The sequence below is a fragment of the Pelophylax lessonae genome (assembly GCF_965119305.1).
Source record: "Pelophylax lessonae genome assembly, chromosome: 10".
In the NCBI taxonomy this organism is placed as follows: Eukaryota; Metazoa; Chordata; class Amphibia; order Anura; family Ranidae; genus Pelophylax; species Pelophylax lessonae.
Window position 1 is genome coordinate 24,448,889 of NC_138777.1, and position 22,119 is coordinate 24,471,007.

The following is a 22,119-nucleotide window of genomic DNA, read 5'->3' on the forward strand; positions in this document are numbered from 1 at the left end:
GAGAAAAATATACAGGCTGGGCAGTTGGAGCTCAGTGATCAGAGAGACAGAGAGAGAGAAACAAAGTTACAATTTACAAATAAACTCCTGAGCAGAGATAAGTGCTGGGAGGGGGGCCACACAAGGGAGGGGGATTAGTGAGGGACGACTGTCTCTTTCTCAACAGATAAAAGCTGATAGCAGGGAGAGGGACAGATCAGATTCAGGTGCTGGAGGAAGATTTCTGTATTTGTTGTCCATCACTAATCCCCCTCTCTGTGTGGGCCCCCCTGTGTGCTCGGGCCCCCTACAAGAGGGTTGGTGGTCCCCCCTATCAGCGGCCCTGCCCCCATCAACATAAGACCCCCCCCCCCTCCCTAGCAACAATAGATCTTCCAGCAGCCATCATCAATGGACCATCCAGCACACCCCAGCCATTAGATACAGTCAGTTCAGGAGGTGTTGGAACTGCGTTCCCACTAGAAAAAGGCCCTGGCAACTGCGCTATAGCAGTCATTTGTCAGCAATAGCACGGTGGTGAGGGGGTTAAAGTGATAGTAAAGTTCACTTTTTACTTTCTTTCCAAAGAGTGAACTGTTATTCACAAGCTGATGGCTGTGGCCCCCATAGTTCCCGGGCTCTCCCACTTTCACCGGGAGGCCGGGACCACATCCACCAACTTCAGGATAAAGAGCGAGGCAAATCCATGCCTCAACCTAACATGTAAGTGAAGAAACCAAAAGCGATAATAGTTTTGTAACTTCTGGTTTCAGATCCACCATTTTCTGGCCGGTACAGCTGGGGGCCGTTCTGTATTCGGTTGGCGTAAAGGACAGGGGAGATACTGGGATCTATTAGACCCCTAATGTCCCCAAAAAGAGTACCTGTCACTTGTCTAATGCTATCATGTGGGGGTTTATTACCTGCTTGTGATATAGCAATTAGGTAAAGATAACGTTTTACCAATTAAAATGAAAATAAAATGTATATATTTTTTTAAAATTGCTTTAACCTCATTGCAAACACAAACGCAGCCCAGGGTGCACACACGTATGTAAACCGTGGTTGCACCACACGTGTGATATATCGCCATGAACATTAGAGAACAATAATTCTAGCACAAGAGTTCCTGCCTAACTCTAAACTGATGAGCTGTAAAAGCTTTTAAAAGTGTCACCTATGGAGATTTTTGGGTACGGTAGCTTTCTGCGATATTACAGCCACACGCAATTTTAAGACTTGGCATGTTTGATATCTATTTACTCAATGCAACGTCATCTTTTATATTTTACAAAAAAAAATGGGTATTATATTGTGTGTGTTTAGAGTAAAATGAATTTTATTATATTTTTTCCTGAAAATGTGCATTTAATAAACAGTTCCGCAAATATCATTTGACATGAAAATCAGCAACTATCATCTTTTTATTCAACAAGATTTTTACATATGTGCAAAAAATGAACAAAATATGCTTTGGAGCCAAACTGGTTAAAAAGATCTTCATTCCTCTTTTGTTGGGATTTTTCCTCCTCCAGTATGGCCCTTTTAAGTCATTATAGGGCGTGAAGGTTATATAGAGCGAAGGTCCACTTTAAGGAACCCCCTAGCAACCTCCTGAGGAACCCTGGTTGAAAAAGGCTGCCCTAGAGCAGAGGTCTCCAAACTGCGGCCCTAGGGCCGGATGTAGGCCTTCTGGTTGCTTTTATCTGGCTCCTGGGGCAATATTTCATTCACTGACATAAATGAAGGGCACAATCCTTCCCAATGACACCAACGATGGGGTACAATTCCTTCCAATGACATCAACTATCGGGTACAATTCATACCAATGACATCAACAATGGGACATAGTTCTGCCAATGACACCAACGATGGGGTACAATTCCTACCAATGACATCAATGATGGGGTACAATTCCTACCAATGACATCAACGATGGGGTACAATTCCTACCAATGACATCAACAATGGGACATAGTTCTACCAATGACACCAACGATCGGGTACAATTCCTAACAATGACATCAACGATGGGGTACGATTCCTACCAATGACATCAACAATGGGACATAGTTCTACCAATGATATCAACGATGGGGTACAATTCCTACCAATGACACCAACAATGGGGTACGATTCCTACCAATGACATCAACAATGGGACATAGTTCTACCAATGACACCAACGATCGGGTACAATTCCTAACAATGACATCAACGATGGGGTACGATTCCTACCAATGACATCAACAATGGGACATAGTTCTACCAATGATATCAACGATGGGGTACAATTCCTACCAATGACATCAACGATGGGGTACAATTCCTACCAATGACATCAACAATGGGGTACAATTCCTACCAATGACATCAACAATGGGGTACAATTCCTACCAATGACATCAACAATGGGACATAGTTCTACCAATGACACCAACGATCGGGTACAATTCCTACCAATGACATCAACAATGGGGCATAGTTCTACCAATGACACCAACGATCGGGTACAATTCCTACCAATGACATCAACAATGGGGCATAGTTCTACCAATGACACCAACAATGGGGCCCAATGACACCAATGATGGAGCACTATTCCTCCCAAATACGGGATATTTTATACTCCCAATGGCCCCCCCACCAAAGTCTGAAGGACAGTAAACTGGCCCTTTGCTTAGAAAGTTTGGAGACCCCTGGGCTAGAGTATCAGATCACACAAGTGCCCCTGTTAGGTTCAAAGGTTGAAGGTGTTCTAGGCCTTGGATCCTGCCATACACCTGTCCTGTTTACAAGGTCCAAGCAACTGACTCCAGCTGGGTTTATTGTATCTATCAGGCATTATCGCAACATGGAAGAGGTTACTACGGTTTTAGCAAAAAGAACCCGATGAGTCAACTATTTTATGGCTGGTTTGCCCGGGTCTAATTAGGGCCATCTTACCGAATGGGCACCCTGGGCAGTTGCCTGGGGGGCCCCACCTTCCCAGCGACCCAGCCAAGCATTAGTCGCAACTCCCGTGTGCATCCCGCCACCAAACTTAGCAGGTGGCAAGCGCTTGTTGGCCCTGCACTGCTGTTAGGCCACTTGGGCCGTGGAGGGGGTGCCCACAACTGCAGGAATGCCTGTTTGCCTCCACGGGAACAGGCACAAACAGGGCAGTCGAGTCTGACTCCCATCCGTGTGTGTGTTCAACCCAACTGTTGAACTTGGAAGTTGTCATTAGCCTGGCACTCCTGTACCAATAAATAACGCCTTATCGATAATTTGCATTTTTATTTCCGAGGGTGACCGTGTAGGCGGGGCCCCAGCGCACTGCATTGCCCAGGGCCCTTTAATGCTCTTAAGATGGCACTGGGTCTAATGGAGATAACATTTTGCCAAAAAGATCAGTATCTGGCCAGTCTGGGTGCAACTTGAGCCAATCCAGTATATGGCTCCCAGTTTAGCCAAAAGTATCACCCTAAGACATGAAGGGTTCATTCTGTGTCCATTAAAAAAAGCTATATCCATATTATTGGAAGAACAGTATTTTCCCAGTGTACTGCAGCTATAGTTGCAGCACTGCAAAGGGTTACATTTTATGTTTCATTTCCTAATATTTTACACCAAAGCAGGTCACCCATTGGATAGAATGAGACCAGCCTGGCTGCAGGCATTGCCCCAGCACTGCAAGCATCGGATCAGATCCTATACAGGCAAGTATGTGGCCAATCAAACAACAGGTCATCACTCCAGCATTTAAAAGGTTAATTTGCCAACACAAAAGCAGAACATGTGGCCAGCCTGGGAGAAGGCACTGTGCCAGCCCAGATTATTACACTACTATCGGAGGACACAGGGACCAAAGTAACAGCTGGCATTGTTCCAGTGCCACAAGGGTTAAAGCTGGACCAGCCAAGAAGCCGGAACAAACATTGCAGTATATGTTCTGCAATTAGACCATATATTAGTCTATATGGGGCTAATATTCAAGCAAGCAGAAAAGAAAGAGTTAACACACATTGGCTAGTATGCAGCCAGAAATCATAACTTACCAAAGAAAGGGTTAACATTGTGCCAGCACCTAAGGTTACCTATGAGGTCAGCCTGGAAGCACACAGGCACCATCCCAGCACGGACAGGGTTAACCCATTAACAGATTGGCTAGTAAGGGGCCAGTGTGTGATGCGGGAATCAATCCTGTACAGCAAGGGTTAACATCATGCCAGTAAAGGAATTGTTCCCTGCATTTGGGAACCAGGCATATGAATAAAGAAAGGGTTAATGCTACACACATTGGGCTAGTATGTGGCCAGTCTGCCCATAAGCCCTCATGAAGCAGATCATGCATGTGGCCAGCACAAAATGGGTTAATAGAACGGTATGGAGCGGCGCTATATCTATATATACAACAGTGAAAAAACATCTATAACTTAAATTTTTCACTCTTTGTTATATTGCAGCCATTTGCTAAAATCATTTCGGTTCATTCTTCTTCCTCATGAATGTACACATAGCACCCCATACTGACAGAAAAACACAGAATTGTTGACATTGTTGCAGATTTATTAAAAAAGAAAAACTGAAATATCACATGGTCCTAAGTATTCAGACCCTTTGCTGTGACACTCATATATTTAACTCAGGTGCTTTCCATTTCTTCTGATCATCCTTCTGATCAATTCTGTGTTTTTCTGTCAGTATGGGGTGCTATGTGTACATTCATGAGGAAGAAGAATGAACTTAAATGATTTTAGCAAATGGCTGCAATATAACAAAGAGTGAAACATTTAAGGGGGTCTGAATACTTTTCGTACCCACTGTACATAATAGTGATCGACCGATATCATTTTTTCATTGCCGATACCGATACCAATATTTTGGTCATCGCATATCAGTATCGGCCGATATGGGCTGATATTTTCGAACAGTTAAAAAAAAAATCGTTATATTTTTTTTAATTGACAGGTACTCTTGTGGAGGGATCTGAGGGTCTAAGGGACCCCAAACCCCTCCTCTGCACCTAAAAGCATTCAAAACGTCAAGTTTGGCTTTTGTTTTGAAAGCTGTCATTTTTTTTTAATCTGGTGCCGAATAACCGGAAGTGATGTCATGACATCACTTCCGGGTTTTTGCATGGAGACCCGATCCGAGCCGAATGCGGCTTTGATCGGGTCTTTGGTGGCCGTGCAGGCTGGTCGCCTGGGTCTCCCGGTGGGACGGGAGACCCGGGCGAGCCGCGGAAGGTGGCGGGAGTGGGGACCTCCCCTCCCGCTCCTTGTAAAGACAGCCGAGCGGCTTCTCAGCCACATCAGTTGTCATTACAAGACAGCCGACTGTCGGCTATGGATGCCGGTACCGGGGTGATGCCTCTAGCTGCAGACATCACTCTGGTACAAGCACTTTCCCGAAATATCGGCAATATCGGTCACCTCCGGGGCCGATTCCGATATAAATTCCGGGAAAGTGCATATCAGCCCTCGATATATCGGCTTTGCCGATAATCGGTCGATCCCTAATATACAAATATCTCGTGCTTCAACACATATAGCATGCATGTGAAAAAAATATTATGATAAATATAATTAAAAGTGGATGTGCAAAAAAGCAGCATCATTGAGTGTTGCACATCATCCGATGATATATCCAAAGTCCCAAAAAATATATACATGTAAAATACTCAAAAATATATAGGAAAACGTGTCCAAATGTACTGTGCTATAGTGATAACTGACCAGCAGAAAAGTCTATTGATCCGTGGATACTGTGGTCCAAAGAATAATAACAAGGGTACTCTTTCCCCACAACCGATATCCAACACTAAGTGCAGAGGTCGCTCACCTTAGGAAAAATTACACTGCGTTTTTATGTAAAGCAGTCATTGGCTGAAGAAATTCACTCCATTGCAGGTAAATCTCAGCTCATATAAAATAAAATCGGTATCTCCATAGTGTAATATGTAAAATGTAGCTTTAATAAAAAAACAATAATCGCAATCAAGTAGAAGACAGCTAATGTAGAAAAGGAACCAGACCGAGGGGTCCCAGGATAATAGCAGCGTAAAATTCCGAACTTCCGGTCTCGGCCGTAGACTGGAAGTGACGTCACACGGCTCCTCCCGATGCGTTGCGTCACAATCACTTGACTTTCTCTAGGACTGGAGGCTGGGCGATTGTCCCTATAGTAACCGCACAAGAGACTTACATCTCAAGGATCAGAACATTCAGGGCTATGTGAGATGATTACAGCCACACACACCTACACAGGTTGAACTAGATGGACTATTGTCTTTATTCAACCTCAACTACTATGTAACTATGTAACAATATTGTAAATATACACATCACATATCAGTTCTCATTTTCTAGCAATGATTACAGTTAGGATCCTGATGTATGCTAAAACTGTCCTAGATCGACAATATACAAAAACCTAATCAAATGAATAAAATAGTCCTTATGAAAAAATATCTGTAAAGAACATCGATCAATTATTATTATATCACAACAAATGTAAGAATATTCAGTATATAGTATTCACCAATGAATAAAGATAGAATGGATACTAATAGAAAGCCTTGCAGCAGATATCAACATATAGCTAAATATATATATATATATATATATATATATATACAGGCGGTCCCCGGGTTACAAACAAGATAGGGACTGTAAGTTTGTTCTTAAGTCTAATTTGTTTGTAAGTTGGAACAGGTACATTTTTAATGAGTTTTAGGTTAGAGGCCGATTATATATACCATTTAATTGAGAATCTTTTATCCATCATAATCATTTAGAGCTATATGTTGATGTCTGCTGGAAGGCTTTCTATTAGTATCCATCCTATCTTTATTCTTTATCATGGTGACAGCACAGAAGTAGATCATGTGTATATGGCTAGCACAAAAAGGGTTAAGAATGTGCCAACAAGTCCCCATGGGTGCAGGTACAGCAGGAGTTAACATTTCCACTGGCAGATGACAGCTGGGTGGGTGGCCAGTGTAAGAGCATCACCCTGGTACAGTGAGGGTTAACACTTCATTAGCACAGAAGTAGATCATATGTATGTGGCCAGCTTGGAGAGGTTTAAGGAATATACCAGCAGGTCCCCATGGGCACAGGCACAGCAGGAGTTAACATTTCTACTAGCAGAAGACAGCTGAGTGGGTGGCCAGTGTAAGAGCATCAGCCTGGCACAGAGTGGGTTAACACTGCACCAGCACAGAAGTAGATCATATGTATGTGGCCAGCTCGAGGAGGTTTAAGAATGTGCCAGCAGGTCCCCATGGGTGCAGGCCCACCCCCAGCACAAAACTCACACAGGACAGCGGCAGAATCAGATCGCATGGCTGTTCACACCTATGCGATCCGATTCCTGTCCGAACTGACAGTTCGCACTGCTATATGTGAACTGATCTGGGGGTGTCGTTAACTTTGTATTGACAACCCCAGCGATTCGCATATGGCAGTGTGAACTGCCTGCGAGTTGAATGCGATGCGGGAACCTGCAGTGGATTTGTGTGAAACGTTCTAATCCCTCTCCACTCTATCCAAAAACTAAAAAAAAAAGTTTTTCCTTTATTTGTTTTTTAATGAAATACCAAAAAAACTAGCTGCCGTGCTGACAGACCCGTTAAAGTGTTACTAAACCCAGGAGTCTGCAGTCACTATATCTGGTCTCCCCAGGAGCCTGCAGTCACTATATCTGGTCTCCCCAGGATCCTGCAGTCACTATATCTGGTCTCCCCAGGATCCTGCAGTCACTATATCTGGTCTCCCCAGGATCCTGCAGTCACTATATCTGGTTCCCCCAGCATCCTGCAGTCACTATATCTGGTCTCCCCAGGATCCTGCAGTCACTATATCTGGTTCCCCCAGCATCCTGCAGTCACTATATCTGGTCTCCCCAGGAGCCTGCAGTCACTATATCTGCTCTCCCCAGGATCCTGCAGTCACTATATCTGCTCTCCCCAGGATCCTGCAGTCACTATATCTGATCTCCCCAGGAGCCTGCAATCACAATATCTGCTCTCCCCAGGATCCTGCAGTCACTATATCTGGTCTCCCCAGGAGCCTGCAATCACAATATCTGGTCTCCCCAGGACTCTGCAGTCACTATATCTGGTCTCCCCAGGAGCCTGCATTCACTATATCTGGTCTCCCCAGGACTCTGCATTCACTATATCTGGTCTCCCCCCAAGGAGCCTGCAGTCACTATATCTGGTCTCCCCAGGAGCCTGCAGTCACTATATCTGGTCTCCCCAGGATCCTGCAGTCACTATATCTGGTCTCCCCAGGATCCTGCAGTCATCATATCTGGTCTCCCCAGGACTCTGCAGTCACTATATCTGGTCTCCCCAGGATCCTGCAGTCACTATATCTGGTTTCCCCAGGAGCCTGCAATCACAATATCTGGTCTCCCCAGGACTCTGCAGTCACTATATCTGGTCTCCCCAGGAGCCTGCATTCACTATATCTGGTCTCCCCAGGACTCTGCATTCACTATATCTGGTCTCCCCCCAAGGAGCCTGCAGTCACTATATCTGGTCTCCCCAGGAGCCTGCAGTCACTATATCTGCTCTCCCCAGGATCCTGCAGTCACTATATCTGGTCTCCCCAGGAGCCTGCATTCACTATATCTGGTCTCCCCAGGAGCCTGCATTCACTATATCTGGTCTCCCCAGGAGCCTGCATTCACTATATCTTGTCTCCCCAGGAGCCTGCAGTCACTATATCTGATCTCCCCAGGAGCCTGCATTCACTATATCTGGTCTCCCCAGGAGCCCGCAGTCACTATATTTGGTCTCCCCAGGAGCCTGCAGTCACTATATCTGGTCTCCCCAGGATCCTGCAGTCACTATATCTGGTCTCCCCAGGAGCTTGCAGTCACTATATCTGGTCTCCCCAGGATCCTGCAGTCACTATATCTGGTCTCCCCAGGATCCTGCAGTCACTATATCTGCTCTCCCCAGGAGCCTGCAGTCACTATATCTGCTCTCCCCAGGATCCTGCAGTCACTATATCTGCTCTCCCCAGGAGCCTGCAGTCACTATATCTGGTCTCCCCAGGATCCTGCAGTCATCATATCTGGTCTCCCCAGGACTCTGCAGTCACTATATCTGGTCTCCCCAGGATCCTGCAGTCACTATATCTGGTTTCCCCAGGAGCCTGCAATCACAATATCTGGTCTCCCCAGGACTCTGCAGTCACTATATCTGGTCTCCCCAGGAGCCTGCATTCACTATATCTGGTCTCCCCAGGACTCTGCATTCACTATATCTGGTCTCCCCCCAAGGAGCCTGCAGTCACTATATCTGGTCTCCCCATGAGCCTGCAGTCACTATATCTGCTCTCCCCAGGATCCTGCAGTCACTATATCTGGTCTCCCCAGGAGCCTGCATTCACTATATCTGGTCTCCCCAGGAGCCTGCATTCACTATATCTGGTCTCCCCAGGAGCCTGCAGTCACTATATCTGCTCTCCCCAGGAGCCTGCAGTCACTATATCTGCTCTCCCCAGGATCCTGCAGTCACTATATCTGCTCTCCCCAGGATCCTGCAGTCACTATATCTGCTCTCCCCAGGATCCTGCAGTCACTATATCTGCTCTCCCCAGGATCCTGCAGTCACTATATCTGCTCTCCCCAGGATCCTGCAGTCACTATATCTGCTCTCCCCAGGATCCTGCAGTCACTATATCTGGTCTCCCCAGGAGCCTGCAGATCCTGCTCTCCCCAGGATCCTGCAGTCACTATATCTGCTCTCCCCAGGATCCTGCAGTCACTATATCTGGTCTCCCACAGTACACAGAACATGGAAATGCAATTATGTTACTAAATATAAACAGCTAAATACCTTTTCTCATAAGCAGTATTTAGCAGTCTCGTGACTTCTATCAGCGTCTGGTGAATGCTTGTAGGAGGAGTTTTCATTCTCCCCTGACTGTCCTATAAGGCTGCATGACCCCTGACCCTCTGCCTGGACAGTGCTGATTGGCCCTGTGCTGATCACATGCACCCTGCCAAGAGGAAAAAAAACTCTCCAATACACACCAAACTGAGCATGTGCAGCCTGACTCCAGTGACTGTCTTATCTGAACATGTTATGGGGACAGTGGAAGAAGGGGAGGATCAGGGAACACAGGGTCAAACAGCCTTTTTACACAATACACAGGATTAACCCCTTAGGTTTAACAGTGAATATAACCAGCATGCTTTACTGCATATGGCTGCAGACTGATTTTACTGTTGTGAGTTTAGCAACACTTTAGGTTACAAGCTTCAAGAAGAAAACCGCTCAGGTGTGAATGCGGCCTTTACACAGAAAGTTAAAAATATTGTTTTTTTGATTTTTTTTTTTTCTTAAATTTCAGTCTTTTTTTTGTTTATCAAAAAAAAAAAAAAAAAGTGGTGATCAAATACTTAAAAAATAAAGCTCTATTTGTGTGAAAAAAAAAAAAAACCATGATATAAATTTAATTTACGTACAGCATTGCATGGCTGCGCAATGGTCAGTTAAAGTAGCGTAGTGCTGAACAGCAAAAAAAAAATGGCCTGGTCATTAGGGGGCAAATCTTCCAGACAGCAAGTGGTTAGTTTGCAGGGATTTCCTCTCACTTCCTGTTTTGCTTATGGGACAGGATGTGAAGGGAAATGTCCCCAATGGGAGACACTGGACAAAAAAAAAAAAAAAAGTGTGAGCTCAGCACTGGAAGGGTTAATGCCTATGGGTCAGCATGTCAGCAGCGTGAGTGCTGACCTCCCCCCCCAGGACAGGGGAGGGGGGGGGGGGGTGATGCATGGGGGCCCGGCACAGGAAGGGTTAATGCCTATGGGCCAGCATGTAGGCAGTGTGGGCCCGGCATTGAAAGGGTTAATGCCTATGGGGCAGTATGAGCCCAGCACAGGAAGGGTTACTGCCTATTGGCCAGCATGTAGGCAGTGTGGGCCCGGCATTGAAAGGGTTAATGCCTATGGGGCAGTATGAGCCCAGCACAGGAAGGGTTAATGCCTATGGGGCAGCGTGTAGGCAGTGTGGGCCTGGCACGGGAAGGGTTGGTGGCTATGGGTCAGCACTGGAAGGGTTAATACCTATGGGCCAGCATGTAGGCAGTGTGGGCCCAGCATAGGAAGGGTTAATGGCTATGGGCCAGCATGTAGGCAGTGTGTTCCCGGCACAGGGAGGGTTAATGGCTATGGGCCAGCATGTAGGCAGTGTGTTCCCGGCACAGGAAGGGTTAATGGCTATGGGCCAGCATGTAGGCAGTGTGTTCCCGGCACAGGGAGGGTTAATGCCTATGGGGCAGCATGTAGGCAGTGTGGGCCTGGCACAGGAAGGGTTAATGGCTATGGGCCAGCATGTAGGCAGTGTGTTCCCGGCACTGGAAGGGTTAATGGCTATGGGCCAGCATGTAGGCAGTGTGGGCCTGGCACAGGAAGGGTTAATGGCTATGGGCCAGCATGTAGGCAGTGGAAGGGTTAATGTCAGTCATGCTCGCAGTGTTGGTGTAGGAGGTGGATGGTGGAGAGGGGGGGGTTGGGCCGGTTGCTCGGGGGTCCGGGCTCCGCCGGTTCCTCCGTCATTTCCTGTGCTGGGAGAAGATGGTGGTCACAGCTGGCAGCAGCAGCGGCGGCGGTGGCGGAGGGGAGAGAAGGAGGCGGCCGCTCTGAGAGTCCCGTGCACGGGACGGAGGAAACCCCCCGGGACCCCCCCCCCAGCCGGGCGCGGCCCCCGGAGAGGTGAGTCCCCTCTACTAGCCAATGTGGCGACTGGCCGGGCGGGCGAGTGACGGGCCCACACCCGTCTGACCCGGGAGGGGGGGGCGGGCTGTACCGAGGGGGGAGCGGAGCCGGGTCCGGGGTGCTGGAGGGGGTTCCGGGTCCTTAGGGGGGGATATGTGGGTGCAGGTAGGGGCGGGAGCGCGCATCGCTTCTTACACAGGCGCGCGCCCGCCTCTGTTTCTCTCTTGTTACAATGTATCGCTCGCTGGCCACGCCCGTGAACCGCGAATGACAGGCGAGGCGGCCAATCAGCTGCTGGAGGGGCGGGACAGGATTGTACAGTGGTCTATGGCGATGGGCGGGGCTGAAGGAAGGAAAGGGCGGGGTTACAGGCCAGGTGGGCTCAGGGTGCAGCTGGAGAGGCCCTGTGAGGTCAGGGTGTCATATTCCTGCTGTGTGTGCAACATCCGGCCCCACACTCTACACACTGTGTGCAAATACACACCCTGTGTACTACTATATACTACACACCCTACATAGTGTACTGCTACTACACACTGTGTGCAAATACACACACCCTACATAGTGTCCTACTACTACACACTGTGTGCAAATACACACACCCTACATAGTGTCCTACTACTACACACTGTGTGCAAATATACACACCCTACATAGTGTGCTACTACTACTATACACTGTGTGCAAATACACTACACACCCTACATAGTGTGCTACTACTACTACACACTGTGTGCAAATACACACCCTGTGTACTACTATATACTACACACCCTACTCATTGTGTACTACTATACACTACACACCCTGTGTACTACTATATACACCCTGTACTACTACTATACACCACACACCCTACTCACTGTGTACTACTATACACCCTACATAGTGTACTGTACACTACACACCCTACTATATACACTGTGTGCAAATACACACACCCTACTTACACCCTACACACTGTGTACTACTATATACACACCCTACATAGTGTACTATACACCACACACCCTACTTATTTTGTACTACTATATACACCCTACACACTGTGCACTACTATACACTACACACCCTACATAGTGTGCTACTACTACTATACACTGTGTGCAAATACACACACCCTACACATAGTGTACTACTACACACACCCTACACACTGTGTACTACTATTTACACCCTACATAGTGTACTGCTACTACACACTCTACTCATTGTGTACTACTATACACTACACACTGTGTGCAAATACACACACACCCTACTATACACCCTACACACTGTGTACTACTACACACCCTACATAGTGTACTACTACTACACACTCTACTCATTGTGTACTACTATACACTACACACTGTGTGCAAAGACACACACACCCTACTATACACCCTACACACTGTGTACTACTATACACTACACACCCTACTTACACCCTACACACTGTGTGCAAATACACACGCCCTACAAATTGTGTACTACTATACACTACACACCCTGTGTATTACTATACACACCCTACATAGTGTACTACTACTACACGCTGTGTGCAAATACACACACCCTACACACTGTGTACTACTACACACACCCTACATAGTGTACTACTACACACCCTACATAGTGTGCTACTACTACACACCCTACTAACTGTGTACTACTACATACTGTGTGCAAACACACACACACACACCCTACTCACTGTGTTCTACTATACACTACACACCCTACATAGTGTACTACTAATACACACCCTACTATAAATTACACACTGACCACTACACACACTGATACACACCCTGTGTACTACTATACCCTACACACAGAGAACTACTACTACACACAACACAGTGTATTGCTACTACACACTGTGCTACACAGTGTACTACTACAAACATAGAACTACTTTTACACCCTACATAGCGTACTACTACACACACAGAACTACTATGGCACACCCTACTTAGTGTATGACTACACACACAGAGCTACTACTTCACACACCCTACACAGTACTAATACTACTACAAACACTCTACACAGTTTACTACTACTACTACTACTACACACCCTACATAGTGTACTACTGCTACTACACACAGAACTACACACACTGTGCAAATACACACCCTACACACAGAGAACTACTACACACAGCCATACACATCCTAAATAGTGTGCTGCTATACACACTGTGCAAATACACACCATGTGTACTACTACTACACACACACTGATACACACCCTACACAGTGTACTACTACACACAGTGCAGATACACATCCTACACATTGTACTACTACTACACACAGTGCTACAAACACAGAACTGCTACTATACACCCTACAACCACACAATACACAACCTACCCAGAGTACTACACACACACCAATACACATCCTAGTACTACTTAGACCCTACTGTGTAGGACACAATCTACACTACTCACCCTCCCATATACTTCACAATCTACACTGCTCACCCTCCCATGTACTACACAATCTACACTGCTCACCCTCCCATGTACTACACAATCTACACTACTCACCCTCCCATGTACTACACAATCTACACTGCTCACCCTCCCATGTACTACACAATCTACACTGCTCACCCTCCCATGTACTACACAATCTACACTACTCACCCTCCCATGTACTACACAACCTACACTGCTCACCCTCCCATGTACTACACAACCTACACTGCTCACCCTCCCATGTACTACACACCCTACACTGCTCACCCTCCCATGTACTACACACCCTACACTACTCACCCTCCCATGTACTACACAATCTACACTGCTCACCCTCCCATGTACTACACAATCTACACTGCTCACCCTCCCATGTACTACACACCCTACACTACTCACCCTCCCATGTACTACACAATCTACACTGCTCACCCTCCCATGTACTACACAATCTACACTGCTCACCCTCCCATGTACTACACACCCTACACTACTCACCCTCCCATGTACTACACAATCTACACTACTCACCCTCCCATGTACTACACAACCTACACTGCTCACCCTCCCATGTGCTACACAACCTACACTGCTCATCCTCCCATGTACTACACAACCTACACTGCTCACCCTCCCATGTACTACACAACCTACACTTCTCACCCTCCCATGTACTACACAATCTACACTGCTCACCCTCCCATGTACTACACAATCTACACTACTCACCCTCCCATGTACTACACAACCTACACTACTCACCCTCCCATGTACTACACAATCTACACAATCTACACTGCTCACCCTCCCATGTACTACACAATCTACACTGCTCACCCTCCCATGTACTACACAACCTACACTACTCACCCTCCCATGTACTACACAACCTACACTACTCACCCTCCCATGTACTACACAATCTACACTGCTCACCCTCCCATGTACTACACAATCTACACTGCTCACCCTCCCATGTACTACACAACCTACACTACTCACCCTCCCATGTACTACACAATCTACACTGCTCACCCTCCCATGTACTACACACCCTACACTACTCACCCTCCCATGTACTACACAACCTACACTACTCACCCTCCCATGTACTGCACAACCTACACTACTCACCCTCCCATGTACTACACAACCTACACTGCTCACCCTCCCATGTGCTACACAACCTACACTGCTCATCCTCCCATGTACTACACAACCTACACTGCTCACCCTCCCATGTACTACACAATCTACACTGCTCACCCTCCCATGTACTACACACCCTACACTACTCACCCTCCCATGTACTACACAATCTACACTGCTCACCCTCCCATGTACTACACAATCTACACTGCTCACCCTCCCATGTACTACACAATCTACACTACTCACCCTCCCATGTACTACACAACCTACACTGCTCACCCTCCCATGTACTACACAACCTACACTGCTCACCCTCCCATGTACTACACAATCTAACACTACTCACCCCCCCCATGTACTACACAACCTACACTGCTCACCCTCCCATGTACTACACAACCTACACTGCTCACCCTCCCATGTACTACACAATCTACACTGCTCACCCACCTGCTGTGGTCTACAGTATCTACACTACACACACCCTGCTGTGTAAACCACAATCTACACTGCACACACACCTGCTGGTACACGGAATGGTGTGTGCAGTGTAGAACGTGTTGCACTGCTTTATGTCCTCAGTCGGAGATGCTCATATCCCGTTGTGTAATCGTTCATAGGCATAGCCAGTGTCCATTCTAATGTCATGTACCACTACTGTGCCCTCACCCTGTGCTCCCTAGGATGCCCTGCCAGGACATATTCACATCTGTATGTTATAGATGTGCGGCGATGCGTCATATAACATCCAACATGCTGCATCTCTGACCTGGCTTTTAGCAAAACACACATTACATAGAGTTTGGTAGCGCATGTGAAACGCATACAGTGCGCCGCACCTAAAATGTACATGTGTGATCGGGGCCCCGGGCTGAGATACACATCCTCTGTACTGTGCGGCTATTGGGTGCACCCACAACCTGCGACCATCACGGTTAGACACACACTCACATGTTTCAGATGCCATGTAATCTATCCGCTGTGCGTCGTCAGCTCAGATTTGGCTGTTTGTGCTTGTGTAATATATACCGTATACACAGGGGAGTGTACACCTCTGACTGCAATTGTCATTAGAATTTTACACAATGTTTTTTTTTTTTTGTGTGTGTATGTATGTGTGTGTATATATATATATATATATATATATATATATATATATATATATATATATATATATATATATATATATAGTGCCTTGCGAAAGTATTCGGCACCCTTGAACTTTGCGACCTTTTGCCACATTTCAGGCTTCAAACATTAAGATATAAAACTGTAATTTTTTGTATCCAAATCCGTCTTTAAACTTCTCCACAACAGTATCTCGGACCTGCCTGGTGTGTTCCTTGTCCTTCATGATGCTCTCTGTGCTTTAAACGGACCTCTGAGACTATCACAGTGCAGGTGCATTTATACGGAGACTTGATTACACACAGGTGGATTCTATTTATCATCATTAGTCATTTGGGTCAACATTGGATCATTCAGAGATCCTCACTGAACTTCTGGAGAGAGTTTGCTGCACTGAAAGTAAAGGGGCTGAATAATTTTGCACGGCCAATTTTTCAGTTTTTTATTTGTTAACAAAGTTTGAAATATCCAATAAATTTTGTTCCACTTCATGATTGTGTCCAACTTGTTGTTGATTCTTCACAAAAAATTACAATTTTATATCTTTATATTTGAAGCCTGAAATGTGGCAAAAGGTCGCAAAGTTCAAGGGGGCTGAATACTTTCGCAAGGCACTGTATATATACACACTATATTACCAAAAGTATTGGGACGCCTGCCTTTACACACACATGAACTTTAATGGCATCCCAGTCTTAGTCCATAGGGTTCAATATTGAGTTGTCCCACCCTTTGCAGCTATAACAGCTTTAACTCTTCAGCTGTTATAGCTGCAAGGTCTATAAAGACATGGATGAGCGAGTTTGGGGTGGAGGAACTTGACTGGCCTGCACAGAGTCTTGACTTCAACCCGATAGAACACCTTTGGGATAAATTAGAGCAGAGACTGCGAGCCAGGCCTTCTTGTCCATATCAGTGCCTGACCTCACAAAGGCGCTTCTGGAAGAATGGTCAAACATTCCCATAGACACACTCCTAAACCTTGTGGACAGCCTTCCCAGAAGAGTTGAAGCTGCAAAGGGTGGACCAACTTAATATTGAACCCTACGGACTAAGACTGGGATGCCATTAAAGATCATGTGCGTGTAAGGGCAGGCGTCCCAATACTCTTGACAATATAGTGTGTATGTGTATGTGTGTGTGTGTATATATATATTTATTACACACTGCTCAAAAAAATTAAAGGGACACTGTGAAAACATATCAGATCTCAATGGGGAAAATTTCATGCTGGATATCTATATTTGTATGGACTGGGTAATGTGTTAGGATCTATACTGGTATGGACTGGGTAATGTGTTAGGATCTATACTGGTATGGACTGGGTAATGTGTTAGGAAGGAAAGGGCACCACATCGTTTGATGAAAATGAAAATTATCACCCAAAAGAGGGCTGAATTCAAAGACACCCCGAAAATCAAAGTGAAAAAATGATGCAGCAGGTTAGTCTATTTTGCTGAAATTTCATTGCAACAACTCAAAATGGTCCTCAGTAGTGTGTATGGCCCCACGTGCTTGTATGCATGGCTGACAACATCGGGGCATGCTCCTAATGAGACGACGGGTGGTGTCCTGGGGTATTTCCTCCCAGATCTGAGCCAGGTCATCACTGAGCTCCTGAACAGACTGAGGAGCAACCTGGTGATGGCCTGAAACATAAATGCTCCAGAGGTGTTCTATTGGATTTAGTGCAGATGAGCGTGGGGGCCATTCAATGGTATCAATTCCTTCATCCTCCAGGAACTGGTTGCCGGGTATTGTCGTGCACCAGGAGGAACTCAGGACCCACTGCACCAGCGTAGGGTCTGACAATGACTCCAAGGATTTCATCCTGATACCTAATGGCAGTCAGGGTGCCATTGTGTAGCCTGTAGTGGCCTGTGTGTCCCTTCATGTATATGTCTCCCCAGACCAACACTGACCACCACCAAACCAGTCATGCTAAGCGATGTTACAGGTAGCATTACGCTCTCCACGGCTTCTCCAGACCCTTTCACGTCTGTCACATGTGCTCAGGGTGAACCTGCTCTCATCGGTGAAAAGCACAGGGCGCAAGTGCCAGGCTTGCCAATTCTGGTGTTCAATGGCAAAGCCAATCAAGCTCCACAGTGCCGGGCACTGACATTTTTTCCCCTACTCCTCTTTTCTGACTGTTTGTCACTAGTTTTGCCTTTGGCTGGGGTCAGTGTCACTACTGGTAGCACGAGGCGATACCTGGACCCTATAGAGGTTGCACAGGCAGTCCAACTCCTTCAGGATGGCACATCAATATATGCCATTGCCAGAAGGTTTGCTGTGTCTCCCACCACAGTCTCAGGAGCATGGAGGAGATTCCAGGAGACAGGCAGTTACTCTAGGAGGGCTGGACAGGACTGTAGAAGGTCCTTAAAGCGGAGTTCCGGCCACAAAAAAATTTCAATAAAAATACCCCCAGGACAGTCAGGGCTAGTACATTCCACAATGGATAGCCTCTGATCTGTCCCGGTTCGCACTTACCTGCAAGAAGAAATACTCACTTTTAAAATTTCTTCTCCAGCGTTGCCATCTCTGTTGTGGGCAGCTGAAGCCGGCGCGTCCTCTTCTGCGTCCTCTTCTCCCAGAATGCGCCTGCACCGGCCCCTCTCGTCACTTCCGGTGCGGCGCCGCATTCCTCCACAGCTTCTGGGCATTCCCAGAAGCTGTTTAGCAGGGAATGCGGCGTCGCACCGGAAGTGAGGAGTTTAGACTAGAGTAGAGAGGGGCAGCACAAAGGAGCCAATCAGTTATGCTGCAGGACTGAATCATGCTGGCAGTAGCAGAGATCAGAGAGATGAGCTCAGCAATGTGCTGCTTCTCATTCACTGTTCAGTCATAAGCTAATTGAGGGTCATGATCTGCAGCAGGGAAAACTCAGGTCTCCTGCCCTCTGCTGGACAGGGTTGTGCTGTGTGGCAGAGCTGTGTAACTATCAGGACTGGATGGAGAGACCTACAAATCTTGTGGAAGATAAAACCTCTCCCATGTATTTATTTCATTGTTTGTCTGGAGTTCAGCTTTCAAGTTGGTTCACCGGATTTGGTGTGAGGAGGAGCGGGGTTTAGTGATGTGGTAAACCCTGAGAGGTTGAGGCGGGCTGGATAGTCGTAGAAAGGAAACCGTATGTGGTGAGCTGAGACGTGTAAACTCAGAGGAAGTTGCATGTTTATTACAGAACTCCGGGCTCAACTCAAAACCTTCTTTTTTTTTTCTATCGTCTTTAATGGCAGAGGTGTCTAGTTATAGCCAATGAACAATTTACCCATAATGTCAATGCACGATTGCGTCCCTTTGGCTTCAATGCAAGATTGCGTCCCTTTGGCTTCAATGCAAGATCGCGTCCCTTTGACTTCAATGCAAGATTGCGTCCCTTTGACTTCAATGCAAGATTGCGTCCCTTTGGCTTCAATGCAAGATTGCGTCCCTTTGACTTCAATGCAAGATTGCGTCCCTTTGGCTTCAATGCAAGATTGCGTCCCTTTGACTTCAATGCAAGATCGCGTCCCTTTGGCTTCAATGCAAGATCGCGTCCCTTTGACTTCAATGCAAGATTGCGTCCCTTTGGCTTCAATGCAAGATTGCGTCCCTTTGACTTCAATGCAAGATTGCGTCGCTTTGGCTTCAATGCAAGATTGCGTCGCTTTGACTTCAATGCAAGATTGCGTCGCTTTGACTTCAATGCACGATTGCGTCCCTTTTGACTTCAATGCACGATTGCGTCCCTTTTGACTTCAATGCACGATTGCGTCCCTTTGGCTTCAATGCAAGATTGCGTCCCTTTGGCTTCAATGCAAGATTGCGTCCCTTTGACTTCAATGCACGATTGCGTCGCTTTGACTTCAATGCACGATTGCGTCCCTTTTGACTTCAATGCACGATTGCGTCCCTTTGACTTCAATGCACGATTGCGTCCCTTTGACTTCAAAGCACGATTGCGTCCCTTTGACTTCAATGCACGATTGCGTCCCTTTGACTTCAATGCAAGATTGCGTCCCTTTGACTTCAATGCAAGATTGCGTCCCTTTGACTTCAATGCAAGATTGCGTCCCTTTGACTTCAATGCAAGATTGCGTCCCTTTGACTTCAATGCAAGATTGCGTCCTATTGACTTTAATGCAAAATCGCGTCCTATTGACTTTAATGCAAAATTGTGTCCTATTGACTTTAATGCAAAATTGTGTCCCAATTGACTTTAATGCAAAATTGTGTCCCAATTGACTTTAATGCAAAATTGTGTCCCAATTGACTTCAATGCGAAATTGCGTCCCATGGACTTCAATGCAAAAAAACTCCCCCTAGTGACTTCAGTGCAAAAATGCCACCCATGGACTTCAATGCAAAATCACATCCCATTGACTTCAATGCAAAAATGCGTCCCACCGACTTTATTCCAAAACGCCTCATGATTGACTTCAATGCAAAATTGTGTTCCATTGACTTCAATGCTAAAATGCCCCACAACTGATTTCAGTGCAAAAATGCCCCATAATTTACTTCAATGCAAAAACGCATTCCCATCAACTTCAATGCAAAAAAACGTGTCCCATTGACTTCAATGCAAGATTGCGTCCCTTTGACTTCAATGCAAGATTGCGTCCCTTTGGCTTCAATGCAAGATTGCGTCCCTTTGACTTCAATGCAAGATTGCGTCCCTTTGGCTTCAATGCAAGATTGCGTCCCTTTGACTTCAATGCAAGATCGCGTCCCTTTGGCTTCAATGCAAGATCGCGTCCCTTTGACTTCAATGCAAGATTGCGTCCCTTTGGCTTCAATGCAAGATTGCGTCCCTTTGACTTCAATGCAAGATTGCGTCCCTTTGGCTTCAATGCAAGATTGCGTCCCTTTGACTTCAATGCAAGATTGCGTCGCTTTGGCTTCAATGCAAGATTGCGTCGCTTTGACTTCAATGCAAGATTGCGTCGCTTTGACTTCAATGCACGATTGCGTCCCTTTTGACTTCAATGCACGATTGCGTCCCTTTTGACTTCAATGCACGATTGCGTCCCTTTGGCTTCAATGCAAGATTGCGTCCCTTTGGCTTCAATGCAAGATTGCGTCCCTTTGACTTCAATGCACGATTGCGTCGCTTTGACTTCAATGCACGATTGCGTCCCTTTTGACTTCAATGCACGATTGCGTCCCTTTGACTTCAATGCACGATTGCGTCCCTTTGACTTCAAAGCACGATTGCGTCCCTTTGACTTCAATGCACGATTGCGTCCCTTTGACTTCAATGCAAGATTGCGTCCCTTTGACTTCAATGCAAGATTGCGTCCCTTTGACTTCAATGCAAGATTGCGTCCCTTTGACTTCAATGCAAGATTGCGTCCCTTTGACTTCAATGCAAGATTGCGTCCTATTGACTTTAATGCAAAATCGCGTCCTATTGACTTTAATGCAAAATTGTGTCCTATTGACTTTAATGCAAAATTGTGTCCCAATTGACTTTAATGCAAAATTGTGTCCCAATTGACTTTAATGCAAAATTGTGTCCCAATTGACTTCAATGCGAAATTGCGTCCCATGGACTTCAATGCAAAAAAACTCCCCCTAGTGACTTCAGTGCAAAAATGCCACCCATGGACTTCAATGCAAAATCACATCCCATTGACTTCAATGCAAAAATGCGTCCCACCGACTTCATT

General features: G+C 46.3%; 1 protein-coding gene across 2 annotated transcripts in view; it reads left to right on the forward strand.

Moving 5' to 3' along the window:
- Nucleotides 1-11,561: 11,561 nt before the first annotated feature.
- PRDM11 (PR/SET domain 11) overlaps nt 11,562-22,119 on the forward strand; it is a 47,655-nt gene continuing 37,097 nt past the window's right edge. For both annotated transcript variants that reach the window (XM_082269961.1, XM_082269962.1), the window contains exon 1: nt 11,562-11,700. The gene's annotated coding sequence lies outside the window, so the exon portion shown is untranslated. The remainder of the gene's footprint in view (nt 11,701-22,119) is intronic.